This window comes from Tympanuchus pallidicinctus, unplaced genomic scaffold (genome assembly GCF_026119805.1).
Source record: "Tympanuchus pallidicinctus isolate F22 unplaced genomic scaffold, pur_lepc_1.0 scaffold13, whole genome shotgun sequence".
NCBI classification, from domain to species: Eukaryota; Metazoa; Chordata; class Aves; order Galliformes; family Phasianidae; genus Tympanuchus; species Tympanuchus pallidicinctus.
Window position 1 is genome coordinate 10672356 of NW_026294648.1, and position 20931 is coordinate 10693286.

General features: G+C 40.0%; 1 protein-coding gene across 4 annotated transcripts in view; it reads left to right on the forward strand.

Annotated features, from left to right (window-relative positions):
* DACH2 (dachshund family transcription factor 2) overlaps positions 1-20931 on the forward strand; it is a 264433-nt gene that overhangs the window by 25107 nt on the left and 218395 nt on the right. The gene's annotated exons all lie outside the window — the stretch shown is intronic.

The window sequence follows — 20931 nt, forward strand, 5'->3', positions numbered from 1 at the left end:
CACCTGAGAATCTTCTGTGTAGTTTTTCAATGAATACTTGCAGTAACCCTAGAATAGACCTGGGAGAGGTAGGTCCTGAGTCAGGGAGGTGTTCTTCTTTTTCTGTGAGCTTCACGACAGTAGTAGTATTATGCAGAAATACTTTTACTCCTTAACTGACAATAATATTTTATGGGTAAGCTTGCTAACGTAATATTTGTATTGAATATAATTGCTGAAAATGAAGAGATTTTTCTGTGTTACCTAAGCAAACATGATGCTTCATTTGCTCCATGTACACCAAAAATCTGTTCAGACTGTTAGATGTTATTCTTATGAAATGAAAGAAAGGTTCTGTAGGCTAACTGGAGAGGAGGTGATAGATAGGTATTGTATCTGTTGTGATCAAGGGAGAACCCTTGAGCAGAGAAATGCCAATTATCTCACGAGGAATGAGTAAGAAGTATGTACTAACAGACAGGTAATGCTGGCTGGGCCTACAAGAGTTCTGTGCTGTGAAGTGTCTCTGAGATAGTATGAGCCAAGAAAAGATTGCTAGGCAATGATGTAAAACGGAATAAAGTATTATCAGCTTTGCACATAATGAAACTGAGTCTAATATTATGAATTAGCTTTAAAACTATGAAATTTGCTTTTTACAAATTCTTGTTCTTCAGTTCTTAGTCTTCTCTCTTTTTTTTTTTTTTTTTTTTAATTTGATTGTGCTTACTGTATTAAAAATGCATTGCAAGTGGAGATGGAGGAAAGGTAAGGAGACCTGGGAAGCAAGAAAGAACATTCCTTTATTTTCAAATGAAGGCTGATGTCTTGATATACTAGGGAAAATGAAGAAATAAGGATCATTTCATTAAATGCAGAACAAAACAAATTGCCAGTCAAACAACAAAGAAAAGAAGTGGATCTCAAAACCCCCGAAAAAACCCTCAAAGCAAATGCTTCTCTTCTCCCTGCCCTGTTCTGTAGTTCAGCTCTTTTTCCCCCCCTCCTTGCTCCTGCACTCCCTGTGGGTTTCTCCATGGAAGGGGAACAGTTGGCTATTCATGACTGGCATATACCTTGTTAGAAAAACACAGAGTTTAGCTCAGGGATAGTATTTCAATTAAATGCATCTGACAATTTTAGCTGTACCCAGGATTAAAGATGGCAATTAAGCAAACTGCAGTTAATAACAGTATTAGATAATGCTCTATTTCTACCGATTTACTGATTTGTAAGTATCTTTTTGTAAAACCAACACGTTGTTTTAAAAACATCTCAGGTTACTGCACCTGTAAAACTGTGTATTTGCTTAAATAACAAAATCTGTTGTGGAACTTGCTCTTGTTTGTTCTGAGACTTCTTTGCACATGAGAATATGCTAGCATGTTTTGCCAGTGCAGATGCCAGGTTTATAACTAGAAGGTTATGCAGCAGCTTAATGAGTGAACTTGGACTGCAGAAGGTTCATACCAGAGGTGCTGTGCTGTTTATTTTATTTGAGTAGTCTGTCTTGATTGTCTAGATATGAGCAAAGAGGTTCATATCTAGTTTGCCATCCTTAATACAACCCAGTTAGATTCTCAGTGAATGCCAGGTCTTGTAGGGCTGTCATTAGTATTTCAACAGAGGCAGCATTAACAACAACCGTTCAATATTCTTGGTCCCATTTAAGCTTCCTGATGTATCCTGTTCAACTTCTTATTCAATAATACGAAAATACAACTGGCTTCTATCTCCTGTGCCCTTGTGTCAGGTGTCTTCCAGCCTTGACATGTAAAGAATGGCCTCAGGCCTTGGTAACCTCAGGAAGTGGATGAGCATATGCTTCTTTCACTTCAGTCATAGAATCATAGAATCATAGAATCATAGAATCACCAAGGTTGGAAAAGACCTAAAAGATCATCCAGTCCAACCGTTCACCTATTCCCAATAGCTCCTACTAAACCATGTCCCTCAACACAACATCCAGTCTTTCCTTGAACACCCCCAGGGTCGGTGACTCCACCACCTCCCTGGGCAGTCCGTTCCAGTGCCTGACTACCCTTTCCGAAAAGTAATACTTCCTCGTGTCCAGCCTGAATCTCCCCTGCCGTAGCTTGAAGCCATTCCCCCTGGTCCTATCACTAATGACACGAGAAGTGTCAGAAGTGACGACTCTTCCTATGAAGCAGTTGCTTTGCCAGGTATAATGGCTACCTGACAGATGCATTGAAGGAGATAGGACTTGCATTAATTTGCGGTGCAGTCAGGAGTTCATAATGGAATCTTAACAAAAGTGTTCCGAGTTTGGAGGTGGAGCCCCTTGTTTGCTGTGAAATAGTTGTTAAAATCTGTGTGGTGAAAATGACATCACGAGACTCACAAGCTATATGTTGTGGAGCTGCTGTGGCTCTTTCTTCGATTCTGGTCACTGTGTGCAGTTAGTGTGGGATGCAAGGATGAGCGAAGGATGAGCAAGGATGAGTGAAGTCTGGTGAGTTGACAGAGAACCACATGCTTGTAAAATGCCCTAATAATCCTCTAAGCAAGTTGGAGTATTTCTTGGGACTTTGCTGATACTAAGAAAATGTAAGACACGTCTTCTGTAATGGTTTCTGTAATGTACATTCAGTAAAAGCCCAAATTTTGGTCTTGGTCTGGTAGGTGATCTGCACCTGCTGAGTGGTTTATTCTTGTCATAAACTGCTACAAGTGATGTCTACAACTCTAAACTGTTACAGTGCTATCTATGAAGTTTAAGCTTTCTTTGAGAATACTTCATCCTGCATCTTAATGTGCAGGATAAGTAGAATTAGCAGAGTTTAAAGTTTTTACAGCTTCTGTGGGACTAGGCTGGGTACAGTGCTGCAGAATGCACATTGCTTATTGTGCTTTCCCCGAGTGCCAGCCTGTGTTCTGTGTCACTGTAAGTGGCAAGGATGGAAAGGACAAATGAGCAGCTGTATAGAAACTCTGCTCGTTTAGAAAAGGTTTTTTTTTTTTTTTTTTTTTTTTTTTTTAAACTTTCTCTCTCCCCCCTTTTCTCATGGCTAAATAATACAGTTCTTAATTTAGGGTTGTAGTCTGTTTCTGAATTTCTTCTTGTTCTTATAGGAAATGTATTTTTTTTGACAATGTGAACTTGTAAATTGGCCTTCCCTATTTCCAGCCACTCTTCTACTTTATGTCAATACCTGTGATGCAGGCTGTTGGTAGAAGGGAGTGTGTTGCTTAACTCCCCGTCAATCCCCATGGGGCTGCTTTGTGATTAGCAGCTGATACTTCCAGCTTCATTGCCTGGATTTCCCAGAGCCATCAGTATGGAGCAAAACGTTTGAGTTCTCAGCTGCTCAGTGGAAACTTAACAAGAAGATATCTCTGCAAGAAGGAAGTATCTAATGGGATCTGAAAGGACTGTCTATCTGATGAATGCTTGATGATTTATTTTTTCTTTGGGATGATTGCTTTGGTGACCCGATGGAGGAGTGGTGAGGCTGAGTTGGCCATGTTGCAGCTTGCCTGGTAGTGCTCTGAAGGACTCTGCTGTCTGACTTCTGAAGTGAAACTTAGATTTTTCTGCCTTGACGAAGTACTATTGAAGTTGCTGAAACACTTTTCTTTGTAGTTTGACCTCTTCATGTGTAGGTGTGTGTATAGTCAGTCCTCTGTTTGGTAGTCTCGACAAGGGCAATGTTGTTGTGTTGAATCTGCATATTGGGTCCTTTGCTGTTGCTGTATGATACCACGCAGGATGTAGCGTTAGCAGAAGAGTGTCTGTGAGGCAGATGATCAAAATGACCTATAATGGTGACAGACTTGAAGAGTCTGGAAGTTGACAAAAGGATTCTGTTAGGAATTATTTTTAAAATGTTTGTTTGTTATTTGATCAGGGCATGGATTCCATTGCAACTTCCTAGGTTTATTTTTTTAATGATTGTATGTAATCATATGCTTAAGCAATCTACAGAAGAAAGTTTTTGTATTTTTGAATGTTTCAGTCACACAGACTGAGGTCTTGCCCCAGAGCCAGTAGTATTCTGCTTAATTGAGATATTTAATGACAGTGCAAAGCAGGGCGACTGCAGGACATAATATGCATAAAAGGTGAAGAGTTGATGTTTAAACAGATATCAGATATAGGAACAAGTGTTCTTTTACTTTAAAAAATGCAGATAGCTATTCTCAGAAAAATCTTCATTCATCTTGCAGGGTGAACTGATTGCATGATTTTACAACAAGACAGACATTTGAATTCTGTGTGATAGTATCTGAAAGGTGCTGCCTGCTCTCGGTGTGCTCCAAAATGAGGAGCAGTTCACGCTTCAGTTTGTAGAAGATTTTGACTTGCCTTAGCAATAGTATTGTGTAGGAGAATAGGAGACGGTGCCAATTGAAATGTCATCAGTAAGCGCTGCTTGGATAAGCAGAATTTAATCAAGTGTGGTTCTTTATAAGAACTAGTTGTGGTATATTGACACTTGAGTTTGAGATCCCTTGCTTCTGTTGAAATCAGAGGTAACTTTTTTTTGCATGCAATCCTTTTCCAGTTCTCTTCTTACTATTTTACCTACCTGACGTTACAGGATGCCTGTTTTTTAAATGCTGTGTAGTTTTTTTCCCCACATAACTTCTGCAGAGGTAGAGATCTGCAGTCAATGTTTTTTTTCATGATGCTGTGCTGGGTTTTTATAGAAGATATACAAGATTACTTACGCTTCCAAATCTGTCTGTGTTTAGAACAAACAAGCTGTGTCTTACTGGCATTAATGTGGAGGGACGGAGTCTAGAAGATGGTGGGTGGCTGGGGACTTGTCATTGTGACCATTTTTCTATGTGAAACTTGGTTCTGTGTGAATAGCTGGGTTAATTTAAACTTATGTGGATTAGAACATGTAGTTTGTCATGCAATAGATTGTTCGACTGTCAGGCATCAATAATGCCATTGTTGTGCAAATCACAGCCTAGTGAGATATCCTTCATATTTAAGGAAGTTCAGGTTTGGTTTGAAATGAATAATCTTCAAACTCGTAGTGGGGAAAAAGGCGACAAGAAGCACTATAACCGAATGCAAGTGTGTGATACAGCTGGGTTAGAAGTTGTTTAATTCTGTTTAAGCACTTATCTTTTGCAGATGTCATAAACAGTCCTTCATCTATTTGTCTTTATTTAGCTTTTCTTTTGATTTCTGTCATTTTATATCACATAGATGAATTTGCATTGTGGCAGGTTTTATTTATGTCTGTTTTAAGAAGCATACCTCTAAAATTGCATAGTTTCATGTGGCGTTCGTTTACATGATTTAGAAGTGAATAGTAAGATATGCAGTTTTGCAGAGAAGATCTTTAAAATACTCATTATTGGCATCACCAATAACAGCTCAGATGGAGTAAAGCAGCTCTGTTTATAGACACCCTCACACTCAACATAAGATTATGTTCCAAGTTTTTTGTCACCATGTGGAAAGTCGTTTTTGGCTCGTATTCTTCCATAGAATTTCCTTCAGGTTTTCTTCCACGGGGAAGAGGCCGGCCTCCCATGCCTGCCTGCAGCCGGGTCTGGGCCAGTTGTGGAGCTGCCGGCAAGTCCTGAAGGGTTCGCAGCTTTCAGCACCGAACTGCGTTACGATGGAGGAGCGGCGTTCGCTCTTCTGACAAGTGTGGCACTTAGAGGAACAAAACTAATACAGAGCGCACGATGTACCAAGTGAGGAGAGAGTTGTCCGTGCGGACAGTTCGTTGACGCTTGTTGGAGAAGGTTTCTGTAATCCGCTCGCTGGGTAGGCTGACGTGAAAAGAGATGCGAATTCCGCGGGGCTTTGCAGTCTGCTGGGGATGTGCTGCAGTTGCGGGCTGCCCGCCTGCGCTGCCCCGGCTGAGGACGGCCGAGTCCGGCGGCTCAGCGCTGCTTTCAGAGCGGAACTCCCGCCCTGCCTCCCTGCGGGGTCCCGGCGCGGCTCCGCGTGGATGTTGCTGTGGAGTCTTTTGAATGTGAATGTGAAGCGGTTTGCCCGTCCTTTGCTTCGCAGGAATTCTCTTTTAAGAAACAAAGCTGTAGCTATGAAGTGGCCTATTGGTCCCAAAACTTATGAAAAGGAGGGGGAGGGGGTGCCGGGACCCATCTTTACAACAACAATCAGCCTTTGTAAGGTTTCATTCCAGGCTAATGGCTGGTGAAATTGTTCTGGGTAGTTAAAATGAAATGAAATGAATTAAAGAACATGAAGGAGAGCAAGCAGAATGGTTTATTGCTTTTCTTTGAAGGCGCAATAGCTATACTCTGTCTCTTTTTGTTACTCATATCTATGCGGCTGATATTTAAAGTCAGGGTTTTGAATAGCATGATGGCTAAATGAGGGCTATAAATCGAGGGCTATGGTGCAAAATCCTAATGCTAGCAAGTACTAAAACACAATACCGAAGAGGCTAGGGTCTAAAATTGTTTTAAACTGATGAACATGCAGACATAAAAGCAAGAAATGTATGCGTTTCCCACCAGAAGACTTCAAAACAAACAAACAAACAAACAAAAAAAACCAAACCCACAAACACTAATGATAGATTTTTTTAAAATGTCAAATAGGCATTTAGAACATGTTAATGCTCCTAATTTGTGCTGGAATGTTTTCATAAGTCTGAGCATCCATACTGCGGGATTGAAGTGTGTAAAACAGGAAGTAGTCAAATATCTTCATTAATGTGAATATGTCAGAATGTGAAGTCACTCTAAATTTGTACATTTTTGAAAAATATAGGCAAAATCAATTAAAAAAAAAAAGTGTTAATTTGCTGATAGTGGCACAGAAGTATCTCAGAATGCAATAATGCAGATTACAAAGCGCCTGCTTGGAGGCTGTTGTTACACAGCTGAAAAAATAGCATCATATCGGGTTAGGTTCACGTTTGTCTGAGAAGAACTAACAGAAGGATTTCTGTTGTCAGCACAGGAGATGAGCAGAATGATAAGGCCGAATTATACTCTGATCCACCCGTTTTGGCACTGACTAGAGATTAAAGCCTCAGCCGGGAGTTTCATTACTCTTACACATTTTTCACAATGGCAACACTTACGGAAGTACTGATACAGAAGGATCCGAAGTTTTCGTGAAGTCGTTCTGACTCTGTGTGCAGATATGTTTGACTGGAAGCTTGCTTAGAACCAAAAAAGATACATAATGGATCTGTAACTGTCAGTGCCTGTGCCTCGGCCTCCGGTCACATAAAGTGGAAGTGGATGATTGCTAATACTTCATGTAATGCGAAAGGTTTGTATTGTATTTTTGGAGGGGGGAAAAAAGAGCTAAAAGATTAGCGTAAGAACATCAATGAAATTTAAGAGATTTTACAGTGAGCTCCTAAAAAAATGAAAGATTTTTAGAAGGTGAAGAATGCTGATTTTTTTTTTTAATTTGAAAAACAATCAAAGTTGGTTAGCAGTATTGGTTTTCTTGCCACTCGAACAAAACCCAGCATCTGGGAAGCTGTTTCTGGGGGTTTTTGTAAAACTGTAGCTCTTGGTTGTGTTTGTAGCTGTCTCCATGAGAGACTGGCAGTGCTGAGTCCAGCTCTCTCACTGGCTTTCCATGACAGGTTGGTGCCTCTCATCCTTCCCATCTGTCCTAATCAGCCCCAGAACATGCACTGTTGCGTCTCTACCCTAAAGATGCTTCTCTGTTGGCAGCTTTTCTGCTCTGACAGAGGCTGTAAGTGTGGCCTGTGCTCTCAGAGCCAGCCTGGGTGCTCTGCCCTGCTCCTTCTTTGCTCCGTGTTTGCAGGTACAGAACCAGCCTCCGTGGAGCCCCCTGTGACCAGGCTTCTGCACCAGAGCGCAAACCCAGTCACCCTTTGGTTGTAGAGGTGACTTGGGCAGCGTTTCAAGTAGGGCTGGGTTGTCATTTTATTCGTTTTTTTATAAACTGCAGTCATAACATTTTTGCTCAATGTTTTTTCTTCAGCGTTTGTATGTTTGACAGTGACTGTCTTTGGAGAAGTATAGAAGTAGCAAATCTACCTTTAAACATACAGTAGATACGTGTAGATATAGTAGTTATCTGTCAGAATATGTATTTCATCTAGCATAGTCTTTTTTTAACAGACTGCTAGTGTACTTCCACAACAAGTATACTACCTTGAGATTGTGTTTATTTTAAAAGTTTCACTGCTTCACTCTGATTGTATCTGCTCTTAGATATGAACAGTTTGCAGGACATAAATGAGTGACTATGCATAACAATATAAAATTAACACTTGAGGTGATCTTTGGTTTTAAATACTGTTATTCTTGCAGAAGTTAGTTCAGTTGTCTGCAAAACATATTCTTGTATTAAAACACGTTTGGCCTGTTTTTTGTTTAAAAAAAAAAAAAAAAAGCAGCTTTGTTTAGTCCTGCACATGTGGACTGGTTTTAAGATTAACTATGACAAGAATGCCATACTAAAGTTTAAGAGGCTTCACTATGACTTTGGTAGCTGTGACAATTGTAACGGACAGGTAGTGGACATCAGAACAGGAGCTCTGAGTCAAGTTTCTGGGGTTTCTGTCCCAAGTCACAGGGACAGATCAACTGACCCTTGGCCCAAACCTTTGTCTTCCAAACCTTTGTCTTCCAGTTCTCGCTGCAGCTGAAAGCCATTGCTGTTGTTCTGAACATACAGTGATGAAAGCTGGCACAGTTTCATATTTATGTGCTTCTAAAGAAAGAAATGAAAAGCAATAAAAGCCTTCTACAGATGTTCCACCAACTGGTATCATAGTACCCACAGTTAGTAGTACCATATACTTGTATAGCATCAAACTACAACTGTTTTAAGAAAGTTTCTTATGGTAAGGGTGGTGAGGCACTGGCACAGGTTGCTCAGAGAGGTGGCAGGTGCCTCATCACTGCTGACATCCAAGGTCAGATTGAATGAGTCTCTGAGTGCCTGGTGGAGCTGTAGGTATCCTTGGTCATTGCATGGGCCCATTCCAACTCGTAAGATTCTATGGTTCTGTATTTTCCTTAGGAGAAATAGGCAAGTATTGCTTGATTTATGTTGTCCACTTCTTCCCGTATTTTTTCTTCCTATACTTTGGAGACTTGTGCAGTTATTTTTTGTTGAGCTTTTCCACTAATTTTGCCAAAACAGTAACATTACTACTATATACTCATCTGATTTTTTTTTTTCTTTTCAGTTTTGCTGTACTTTCTGTAAGAGTTTGAGGGCTGATAAAATGTACGTTGGTCATCCTTGATCAACATTTTTACACTGTTGTTAATGTTACTGTGAAATTGTGTAATGCAGTGAATTCACAGTAATTTAACATGGAATAAAGAACTTATAATATTGATCTTTCTGGGTTATTACATTTGCTTTTAAAGGTAAATGATGCATTAACACCTGAGACTGCAACATTGATCATAACATTGTCACTGTAAAAGCCTAACGGCTGTCGGTTTACTTCAGGGTTGATATAAAGAGCAGCCTACCTTTAAATCAGGTGATTAACTTGCTTATCTGTACTGGAGCTGGAAGAGCATTTCCACTGAGTTTCAACAAAAGGCAGATTGACAAATTCAGCTTTGGCCACACAGTGGGAGTTTGCTTATGATGGTGGCATTAATTTTATTTTCCAATTGCTGAGTGTTTCTCAAATGGAATTCCTATGATGAATGCTCTCATCTTCTATTAAATGTGAAGTTGTGTTCAAAACAGTTCTCAGAAAATATATTTGAGGTGCCTAGGAATGGAGAGACTTCCAGATTTTGTATTTAGAAATGCAGTTGTTACCTCTGTGTAAAACGGCCTTGGAAATGTCTCAGGCTGCCGCTGATCCCTTCTGTGAAGGAGAAGAAAAAGTGACGATTTGAGGGTTTCAGATTTACTGGTCTTGTGGTAAAAAGTGTTGAGAAGATAGCATGGAAGAAAGTCCTGTTCTCAGTGATGAAAGAGCTGCGTGTGTCTGTCTCTCTGCTGAAGTAACGCTGTTTGCAGGTAGAAAGCTTTGTTACAGCTTGACTATATCTTTTTGATTCAGAAGTTGTTTCAGTTTTTCTAATAGGCTCCCATGCTTCTTTAACTGTCTTCGTTCTGTGGGTTTCAACCCAAAGAAGAGTTTGCACATGGGTCCTTTTTCTGGTTCTTACATTTCTAATGAAGTACAAAAAATTTACTGAAAGCCTGAAGCATTTTGAAGAAAGGAGGTTAATAGTAGATGTAAATGTCTCGGGGGGATGTGTAGACCTGTGTAATGATACAACTCGAGTGCATCTCCCATTTCTGCCATTTTTCCTTTTTCTCCTTCTATGTTTGCCTTCTTTTTCTTTGATAACTAAATAGATAATGAATTTAGGGGGTGCTGCCAGGGCAGGGAAAGAAGGGACCTGACATTTTAATGTTGGTGGTAATGCGTATTTTGTACAGAAAACATTGATCTAAGATGCTTAAAAGCAAGATCAAGGGAAGAAGTTCATGTGATTTGAAAATGGTTAGTGAGCAAATACAGTGGGGACTTTGAAATTCACTCCTCCCTTCCCCCTCATTGCAGTGCAGTGCTTTGAGTCCTGAAGGTACCTGACAATCTTTAATGTGGAGTGCTGATTTTTTTTAATCTAATCATGCAGGGAAGTCTAATAAACAAATACAGGTCACATGTTCTGCTTTTTCTTTTAACCAGTTTAGCAGAAAGCAATTGAGAGCTCATTGTAGTGGCTGATCAAAATCATAAAACAAAGCACAAAGTAAAGGCAAAAGTATAAATCAGTGTTACTGAAAAGATGCTCCCAAACCAGCTGTGCTTACGTACATTAAGTTCACATTATTAACTACAGCATTTCTCCAACCAGTATGTTGTCAGCACAATGCGTGGAAGCCTTCATCTCTGCCCATTATTTCTTTGCATAAGAATTAAAGTAACTTCAGGAAATAAAATTGGGAATAAAGTGCAGAGGATACACCACTGAAAATAGTTGGTTTCATTCAAAGGCGGTTTGTTTGTTTTTAAAGTGGTGAAATGGCATTTGTAGAGTTTGTTTAAGAAGAGCTGCAGTTTGCTAAGCTGAGATGAAAAATGTGTGTGGAAGATGGCTGCTGTTAGCCCCCCTCTTGGTCTGACGGATCAGCCCCGAAGTGGCGTTGGAGCAGGCAGACATCAGCTTCGGTAATGGAGAGATGTCTGCTGGAAAGATTGCTCTATCACCGTGATGGGTTCCTCACATGTTATAAATCTGAGATTGTTCTTTCCTGCCACAGAAATGAGCAGCTCTTTCTCCTTCCTAGAATGAAATGTCAGGTAGAGAAAGGAACAGAAATGAAAACGAAAAGTGAGGAAAGTTATCTTTTTAACATAAATCTCGTGTGGAAACGGTATCAGACCCATTAGCCGTGTGAAAAACTGCACTCTGCCCATCTTCTACCTACGCGTGGAAAGCAACAAGCATTTTTATGGCATCTCCCCTCTCCCTTCCCTTGTGCTTTTAATCTAGGTGCAGCAGCAATGGAGTGCTCTAAATCTCAGTGTGGAAAGTGAGGTCCAGGGTGCTGACAGCTCAGGGAGCTGCCATCTGTGCTGCAGGGAGAAGTTGGGAAAAGGAGGTCCTGTCATTGCCTTAAGATCACAATAAGGAGTTGACAAACAGTGGTTACTCAGCGTGTCCTGTGGCACCTGCTTGTCTGGTTTCATGTCCTTGAGAAATAGGGGATTTGCCTCTGACACATAATCACTGCCTATAGAAGCTAGGTCTGAATGCAAGGAAACTTTCCCCCACACCCCCCATTCCCTCTTCTTGATGCTGTTGTTGCACCCTTTGTCTAGCTTAGATTTATCTAGTATTCAGTATGAGGAAGCTTTGTAATGCATCCTTTTGAATTTGTTCACAGAGCTTTGGTAGTTCTGGAAGTGTTGCCTACAGACAGGTTCTATTGAATTGATGAAAAAAAAAACCAAAACCTGCAGGGTTTTTGTTGCTCTGGTATGCGAGTACTTCATATTCCTAAGTAAATAAAGATGTGTGTTAAACATAATTGTTATATTTCTATGAGCTTTGATTAAGTTCAGTTAGCTTGTCAACGTAGATTTCATAAAAGAAAACAAATGTAGGTGTAATCATTCAACTAACTTGCAAAGGAAACTTGGAACAGAACTTGTTAAATGTAATTCAAACCAGATATGGAAAAGTGGTGGCTAAATACAATGTAGCGTGGTTTTCATGGGTCGGTCGTGCTAAGATGACTTGATAGCTGTGTTTGATAAGGTTACTGGCTTTCTAGGCAAGGGAAATGCTGTGTCTGCCATCTGGAGTTCTGTGGAGCATATAATAAGGGAAATTAGAGGAGAGCTTCGTAGAAATGGGGTATGCACAGAGGAAGTATAAGGTGAGTTAAGTTACTTGGGGTTGTAAAATACAGTTTGATGTTATCAGGCTTACGGTAGGTTACTGATTGTGTTTTCAAGTTTTGTTTTGTGACTGAACTTAATATTTTTAATGATCACCTTGGCACAAGGACTGACAGCATGCTAATGCAGTTTGCTGAGAGCAAGTGTAAGAAGGTATTGTCATTACATGAGGGGATTTTGATACGAAGATCTGGAATAGATCTTGTTGAAACTCAGCTAATTTAAGTTGTTGCAGGTAAATTATTTCCAGTTCTGAACAAGGGAATTAATAGGTGTTTCTATAGGGAGTTCCACTTTATTTAGATGTTTCTTGTTATCTACAAGTAATTTTGGCTTTTTACACTCTGCTCACAGCAGTGTCTTGCTGTGAGCTTGCAGTCAAAAATGTCATCTACTCTGCAATGGAGGCTATGGAAAGCCTCTGAAGTGTTTGAAGCACTCCGTTAAAGTGGTTGAAACACGTTTTAATTACTGTTATCCATTTTGTCAGTATGTTTCATATTTGTTTTGTGTTTGTCATCATAAAAACTTGTTTTCTGCCTTTCCTCAATTGTTCATAACGTTTCTTTTTGGTCTTCTAATCATCAGTATTAGTTTTATTCTCACCTACTATTGAGACTTTTGCACCCCTTCTTCCTTGTTCTTCCCTTATATTTTTGTGTTTGTATTTATTGTCCTACATGTTTGTTTATACATTTTACTTTCTCTTTGTTTCTATAAACTCTGCTCTGACTTTATTATGAGTAATAGTTTGAATCCTTCTGTGCCCAGTAGGATGCTCGGCTGTTAGGTGTTGTTCTGCGGTCAGTTCTTCTGCCTGAAGTTGACAATCTCAAGAGACCTTCACTTTTTTTTGGTTTACTTCTGTCTTTGCGACAGAGGATAAAGAACAAACAAACCTTGATGAACGTTAGAGTGCTGCCACTGTTTTGTTTTTCTTGCTTCCTTCTACCTGTGAGAGGGAGGAAAGAAGTATTTGGATTGCACTGAAACAAAGGACAACTTCCATAGGGCAGCATCCCAGCAGGTGAAGGTGGAGCTATGATTTCACAAGTGAGCTGCTGCTGCTTGTGGATGAGGTGGTTTTAAAGGAACCCAAGCACCTTCAGTTCAGAATGAACTGAAAAAGATTGCTCAAAGATCTGCAGCCAGAGTACAAATGTAAGGAATGGGGAGAGAAACAGTTCCGGAGTGGCTGATGCTGGGTGGGATGTTTGCAGGCCATCCTGCCCAAGCAGTGCTCAGGCAGGGTCACCTGTAGCAGCTTGCCCAGGGCTGTGTCTGGGCAGCTACTGAAAATGTGTTACCTTGTCTGATTTACTCTTCTTCTTCCCATGTTATTCTTTGCTGATGTATACAGTTTAAAAGAGGACTTCTGTTACAAGTACTTTGTGGAAGAGGAACCTCTGGATATTTTCTTCTCTCTGGTCACGTGTTTTGCATTGAAAACTGGTTTTGTGTGGTTTCTCTTGATTACAGACCTATCCCTGATGGCATTCAGCTTGCCTCTGTCTTTAAAAATAACTCTAGTAAAAAAAAAAAAAACAATGAAACAACAGCAGACAAACAAAAATCCTCAACCAAGCCAAACAAAAGAAACTGAGAATGACTTAGGATTTTGGGTGACTGGGAGCCTGGGCATACATTTGCTCGTAGCAGACTGCATTCTAAGTTATCAGAAATCATTTGTCATGAAAATTAGATAAGTATGTTTTTAATTTCTTTCTGAAGACTTGGCTTAATAGGTTTGTTTTTCCAGAGTTCAGATAGCTGAAGTGAGCATTCAGGTTCCTGAGCTGTCTGTATACCGTTCCCTCTGATGTTCTCTGGCCACTTTTCCTTCTTTGATCCACAGTACCGGCCTGACAGGCTTTTTATTTTTCTTTGTGTGCCTGAAACTTAAAACTGGCAGTAACAGATGAGTAAGTAAGTAAGAAACAGTGAATAGTAGTTCTAATACTTTCACTCTTTAGAGTGTTTTACAACTGTTAATGCAACTTCAGAGACTGACAAACAGCTGGCGGTTGTTGAAATGCTGGAAATGAGGATGTGTTCTCTTTGGGAAAGCAGAACTGGGCTATTCTGTGCACCTCTGTTGGCCAGGCTCTGCCTCACAGCTGTTGCTCAAGCTTGCTCCTGTGCTGCTCCTGCCTCCCCAGCATCGGGGTTCTCTTGATCTTCCTGAGTTCTCTCACCTTGGTAAGGAGGTGGTGGTGTCCATAAAAACACTGTAATCATCAAGTGATTTTAAACTGCTTCTGAATCTGAGATTGACAAACACTCAAAGCAGTTTGCTGTAAGAAAGCTAAAGGCATTGTAGTGCAGCTACCAGAACCAGGAGTCAGGGAACCCGGGTTTTACTGTTGGCCCTGTGGGGGGCTCCCATTGAGACTGAGTGGTTTGTTCAAGGTCACGTTGTCTTTTGGTTGGCGAGTGTGTCTGTGAATGTAGTGTCATCAGGCACCGTGTGAGAAGTGCTGCGTATAAAATAAATTTGCCATGAAGGGATGGCTTAAGTCTATAAATTTGGTATGAAGCAGAATTTATCTGCCTATCTGACTTGTTTGTACTGGAAACCTGGAAACAGAAGCATATGAAATTATGTGAGCTCTCTCATCAGTCTTGGCTGTTACAGGATCTTGTGCTTTCCCCATCCCTGGAATTGGATGCTCATTTCTCTCGTGGTATATGTTTTACATTTTGATCCTCTGAAATTTCCTTGGTGTGTTATTCAAATTCATACTGCCTGCCAAGAAAGCAGGCTTACTCAGTAGGCTTGTTGCAGGTTCACACTGCCTATTTACTATTTATTTGGCTTTACTTTGCTGTTATAATACTTAGTGAAGATTTATTTCTCTAGTTATGAACCTGTCGCTGTGCTTGGATCCTGCATGGGAGTTGTATGTGTGGACAACCTATATTTACCTTAAGGCAAGGGGAAAAAAAGGCTGATGAAATAAGGCCTGTCAAATTTCTTCGGGAAATAAAACTTCATTTTCAGTGATTCTTGTGGAATTTGCTGTTCCAACAACTGAGGATTTTAAAGGAAAAGGGTTAATGTTGTCAGTTTTATAACAAAGTTGTTAGTTTGGCAGGAAGAGGAACTCCTGATGAACATTACTTAGCTTGTGCCATGCAATCAACGTGTCTTAACTATCTGAATGCAAGATGTCCTTCTGTTTTGTTCCTTGTTAGTACCTTGCTGCCTGGTCTGTTGGAAGCTTATGCATGTGCTTTCATATAACACCTGTTTTGGTTTCTTTTAAATACATGAACTTGCATAATAATTCCAAATTTAGGACAAAACTAAACTCAGAAGATGTGTGTGTTGGTGCCAGCAGCTACAGAACTTTCATGATCCTCCAATTAGGGACTTGTTTTCTTTGTCAGAAAAGATTGGAAATGTGTTGGAACTAATTTATGTATAATATTTTAAGGCTAGTATTCAGTTTTTTATATTTTGAAGTTAATCACGGAATTTAATCTAATGTGAAATTATTTCCTGGTCTGTTGAGGAGCTTTTGTCTGTGCTGTAGGAAGATTGCATTACCATTTAACCTTACCTTTTGAGGCTTTTCTTCTGCACGTTTTCCTGTAGAGGACATATTAAAAGGAACGTGGAGAATGGACGTGACATTCAGGTTTAAAAACGAAGCGTTTAATGGAATCATGTATAAATGGAAGCAGATTTGTCTGTCAAAAATTAAATAGGAGTATTCTTTGATTAATATCAAAATCTAATCTAAAATAGTTTTAGCCATTTCATACAGGTGACATCTGTGCTTAAATATAATTTCCTCTCCCTGTTCTGGCATGACTGTTAATTACTTACTCAATGTAGTTCAACATTTAGTTAATAAATATGTCAAGCTTTTACCATGGTGTTCTTTTTGCAGAGTTGTGAATTTGCAATTAGTTTTAGATTTACTACATGGTGACAGACAGTGCTGTATAAATAGAGGTTAAACACACAATTTACATATTAATTTCATGATTCATTTATTCAATGATTTATGTGGATATAGATTGTATTTAATCTCGGCGCTGTAGTTGTTTCAGGCATGACGAACGGAATCACTACACTGGCAGAGAAGTAATGATGTCTGTATTGAGCTATAGAAAGCAGGGAGGAAAAAAATGAGAGATCTTGAAATGCAATGATTCATTAATCACAATAGTTTGTAAGAGGCTGGTGAGAAGCAGTCAGAAGCTTCTAAAGCGTGTACAGTCAGGCACGAGCACGTGTGTGTGTGCACATGTGTACAGCTGTGTTCGGTGCTCCATCTTCTCTGTAGAGCAAGGCGTATCGTTAGGTAGTGCTTTGGGCCCAGCTCCTTTAACCTTGGCAGGCACATCTCGTGGTTGTGGGGCTCCTGCGCAGCTCCTGTGATTGTCTGCTTCTCAAACTTAGCAACATGTGTGCTTAAAATCAAACATAACTGCCTTTTTTTTCTGTGATGTATCTACTTATTATGGCCAAAATGCTTGTTTGCAATTTCTCTTCCATTTATTACAGTGCAGCTCATGTGTTATAGTATTTAAAGGAAGTTTAATTAGCATTTATTTTACCTATTAAAAATGTTTAGTTTTTGACTGTTATTTTGTCATCTTTATTGAAGGGAATGCTGAAGTGTTTGTAGGTGAGATGAAAACTCGAGAGACTTCACTGTATGCTTTTTACTTTGCCTATTATAGGTAGGTGGAGAAATAAACTGGTTGAGGAAGTACTTTGGAAGTATAGTTAGGCTTGTAGGTACTTAAGCTCACATGTGTAGTTGACATTTTGAATTGCTAACCTGAAGCAGATTTTTAGTTTCATTTTCCTTCCAGCTGTGTGAAAGCATAAAGCTTTCTGAAGTGAAGGGAATCCTTGACTTAACGTAGCAGCCTGTGGTCTTGAAGTGGATGTGATACAGTTCAAGCAGTGTTGAATTAGCATACAGTTCATTTAATTCAGTACATACAGACCCAGAGCTCTAGACTCTTGCTGCAGTCTGATTTCAGCAGTTCTCAACCTGTTAACCAGCAGAACCACAGATAAAGAGTTGATCTTGGAGATGCAGTGATGCTGGGGACCTTCTGCAGGAGAGGTTTGGAACAGCATTCAGGAGGACTCAAAACTGAAAGCTGCCTTAATTTGTATTCAGTCTGGGTAAAACTTTGGGATTTGGAAGCATGAGGACAAACTCAAAAAGCTGACTATTTTTTCCATAGCAGCTTTTAAATTAAATTGGTTTTTTTGCTCTACGTTCTGAGGAAAAAAGATTCCTGCCTGCTGAAACCTGCTGTACCCCTCTGTGCTAATGTCTCAGTTCTGAGTGTAGGTTTGCACAAAAGGCAGAGCTGTGTGTGAATCCCACGTGCCTATTTTTCCAGCTGCTTTGTGACCAAAGAGGGGAGACCCCACCTTTGTTGTGTGCTGTGAATTCCTGAGGTTAATGGCTGCAAAAAAAAACAACAAAAAGATAATTGAAGCAAGTAAACCAGAATAGTTGGAAGCAGATAAAGATCCTGAAACAAATGAAAGAATTACAGCTTTGATTCATTAAGATAAAGAGCTTATTTGAAAAGATAGATTTGTTCCATGGGAATGTTCTGAATGCATTCCTGTGTTTTTCAGGCCCTGCTGCAGTCTGTATCACACTTCAGCTAAACTCATGGGCATGACATCTCATTGGATTGTTTTCTCCTTCCTTTAAAAATCACTTTATTCTCCCAAAATAACATATGAATGATCCCTTTATTTTGAGATCAGTCGGTGAAGAAGTAAGAACTGCCAGTGCAAAACCTTGTAATGGTGCGTTTCACCATTGGAAGTACTGTCAGTGAGAGCTGTCCCGAGTCACTGAGCGCTGCCCCCTGTAGCGGGATGTGGCAGGAAGGCGAGCCAGCCTTGGGGTGCTTTGGGTCCTGTGCTTGGAAGTGCAGGAAAGCAGAATCTGAAGTGATCCCTTCTTTAACACTTAATTTAAAAAAAAAAAAAAAAAAAAAAGTAATGCCTTGAATTAGCTGTCATTTCTGCCTTTTCAAGTGAGTTCCTGCAATATGTTTGCTGATGTATGGCGCTGGAACCTCACTTTCTGAGCCCCTTGAAAGTGTAATGTGCTGAGTAGCTGACTGCAGGGAGCAGGTGTCAAACAATATTTAAATGACATTCTCAACAAAATAAATATTGAGCTGCCCTGTCACTTTGGTGGGAGAATAATCTGCTCAAAAAAAAATCCCATTCATTGTAAACTGCCTCTGACATTTGTTCTTCAGGAATTATTTGCAGTTTATCTTCTGAGCTGGAGCCTTTTATCGGCACAGCAGTTGAACTGCAGTGCAAAAAAAATGGTAATTGAGTATTTTATCAAACGCTTCCAACAAAACGGACTTTGCAAGTCGTAAATGAAGATTAAAACCATTGTTGGCAGGGATGAACAAATTGGAATGATTTATTATCTGAAACATCAATATGTCACTGCTCAGAAATAAAATAAAAAGAAACAAACAACTGCCCCCTCTCCCCCCAAAATCTGCACTTAGTCTCAGCCAAGCGATGGAAGGTAAATGCATGTTTTAATTATTTGTGCTGGAGAAGCTGTTTTAAAAAAAAAAAAAAAAGAAAAAGAAAAGAGAGACAGCATCATCATAATGGCACAGCTGCTGTGGGACATTATATGAGGCAAAGAGACGGTAATAAAAGAACTGTGTCAAAGGAAAGCAACTCTGAATGCGTACTTCAGCTCTGCGATTGCAGAAGGAAGATTAAATATTATAAATGAGGCAGTTTGACAAAGTGGATTTACTACTTCTGTTTAACACCTAAAGAGCCACTGTTTTTAAATGAGGCTTTATTTCACTTACCTCAAGTGTTGCAAAAATACTGTATTTAAACCCTATAAATAATTGCATGGTCAAGAATAATTGAAGTGAGTCTGTATTATTGTCTGCATATCAGTTTTAAAGTATAGAACAGGCCATGAGCAATCTGACAAGATTTTGGAGTTTGAGAATTTCTATAAATGTTCATCAAAATGTAAGCTATAATGCTTTTTAAAGACTTTCTAATTGAGCAGAAAATCACTTTCTTTGGTACTGGAGTCGCTGTCCCTGTAGCAGTATCCTGTAGGTACCAGTAGCTATGGAGTGCTGAGCAGTGGGGCTGTGTTGATTGCTTTTCTCGTGCAGTTCACCTCACCCTCAGCAGTCACTTGGGCTGTGGGCTGGCACTGTGGGCACTTGTTGTGGGGGGTGCTGCCTTGTTCTAGAAGCAGCAGATGGGTCAGCGTGCAGTTTGTCCTGATGCTGGCTGTCCAGTATTGATGCTGGAAGGTGTTGGAAGCTTAGGCGTGCCCTGGGAGGCTGGGATTTTCAGAAATTCTGTTTATGCTTTAGATATTTCCTCTAGACTTGTGGGAGAGGAATGCAGAGTGGGAGGTGGGCTGAGGGGAGAGCAGCAGTGAGTGTGCCTGGCATTTGACACCTACAGCCAGGTAAGCGTGCATAACTGACAGTGGAGGCAGATTATTCCTAATTCATATGTAAGCAGTGTACTGGAAGGGTGATAGATGTCACATCTGGCTTTTTTTAGTCTTTCTGCACTTGTAAAATAATAATAATAATAATACAAATAACTGTTTAATACCTTGATGAGATGGTAACAGTGCCAACTATAGCAACATGGAACTGCAGTATAGGAAGCATTGGTCACCAGATAATTTTCCATGTCTCACCATGTGCACTGCTACTGCTAACATACTCCCGATTCACTGGTTGATTCTTTTCATAACAGCTGTGGGATGTTATGACTGCTGTGCTTATGAGTAAACCTCTGGCATCATATAAAGAGTTCAGGATAGCTTTCAGTACTTTGCAGTAAAGGTGGTCCCTAGGAATTGCTTGCTGAATAACTCCTCAACAGACTGTACATCATTTTTATTTGTTGCAGTTGGGGTGGAGAGGCTATGTAGCATATGTACAATGTTGGTTGGAAGTTTGCTTAAAACATTATGTTACAGAGCTGTTTGGAGTTCAGCAGAGATAATATTCCATCTTCCCAAATACACGGTAACATAATATTAAGGTTGGAAAGTGAAGCTCTTAGTAGCTGGACAGATGCCAAATTTGGGCAATGTGAGAAGGAAGGGTGATATGCTAGTTATATAACTGCATTCTAACTATTATTTTTTCTTATTTTAATTTCTTAATGAAGCTGCTCCTTCAGATTTAAATTGCATGTTTTGTGTTCAGGTAAATGATGTCTGTCAGGGTTGGTACTTTTTAGGGGAATTGGCTTCAGTGTCTGGTTGGAAGAGTGGACAAGAGGGCTGGCTTTCCAGACCAGCCTTGTGGAACTGCTGGAATGATTGCTGGCTTTTTTCTGACTGTGTGTAAACACAAATGCTTTGTGTAATTGTGGAACAGTTTTGCTACAGTCCCTTCCCAGAAGGATGCAGTGTTCCCGGGAACTCTTCTCTCTAACTGGCAAGAAAATGCATGTCATTGTTCAATGTGTTCCTGTGCCTGACTGCTTTGTAGCTCTTACTCAAAGGTAGACGAATGTCCTGCCCTTGTTCTGAAATACTTCTACAAATCAATAAATATACTTTCAAATGAAAAA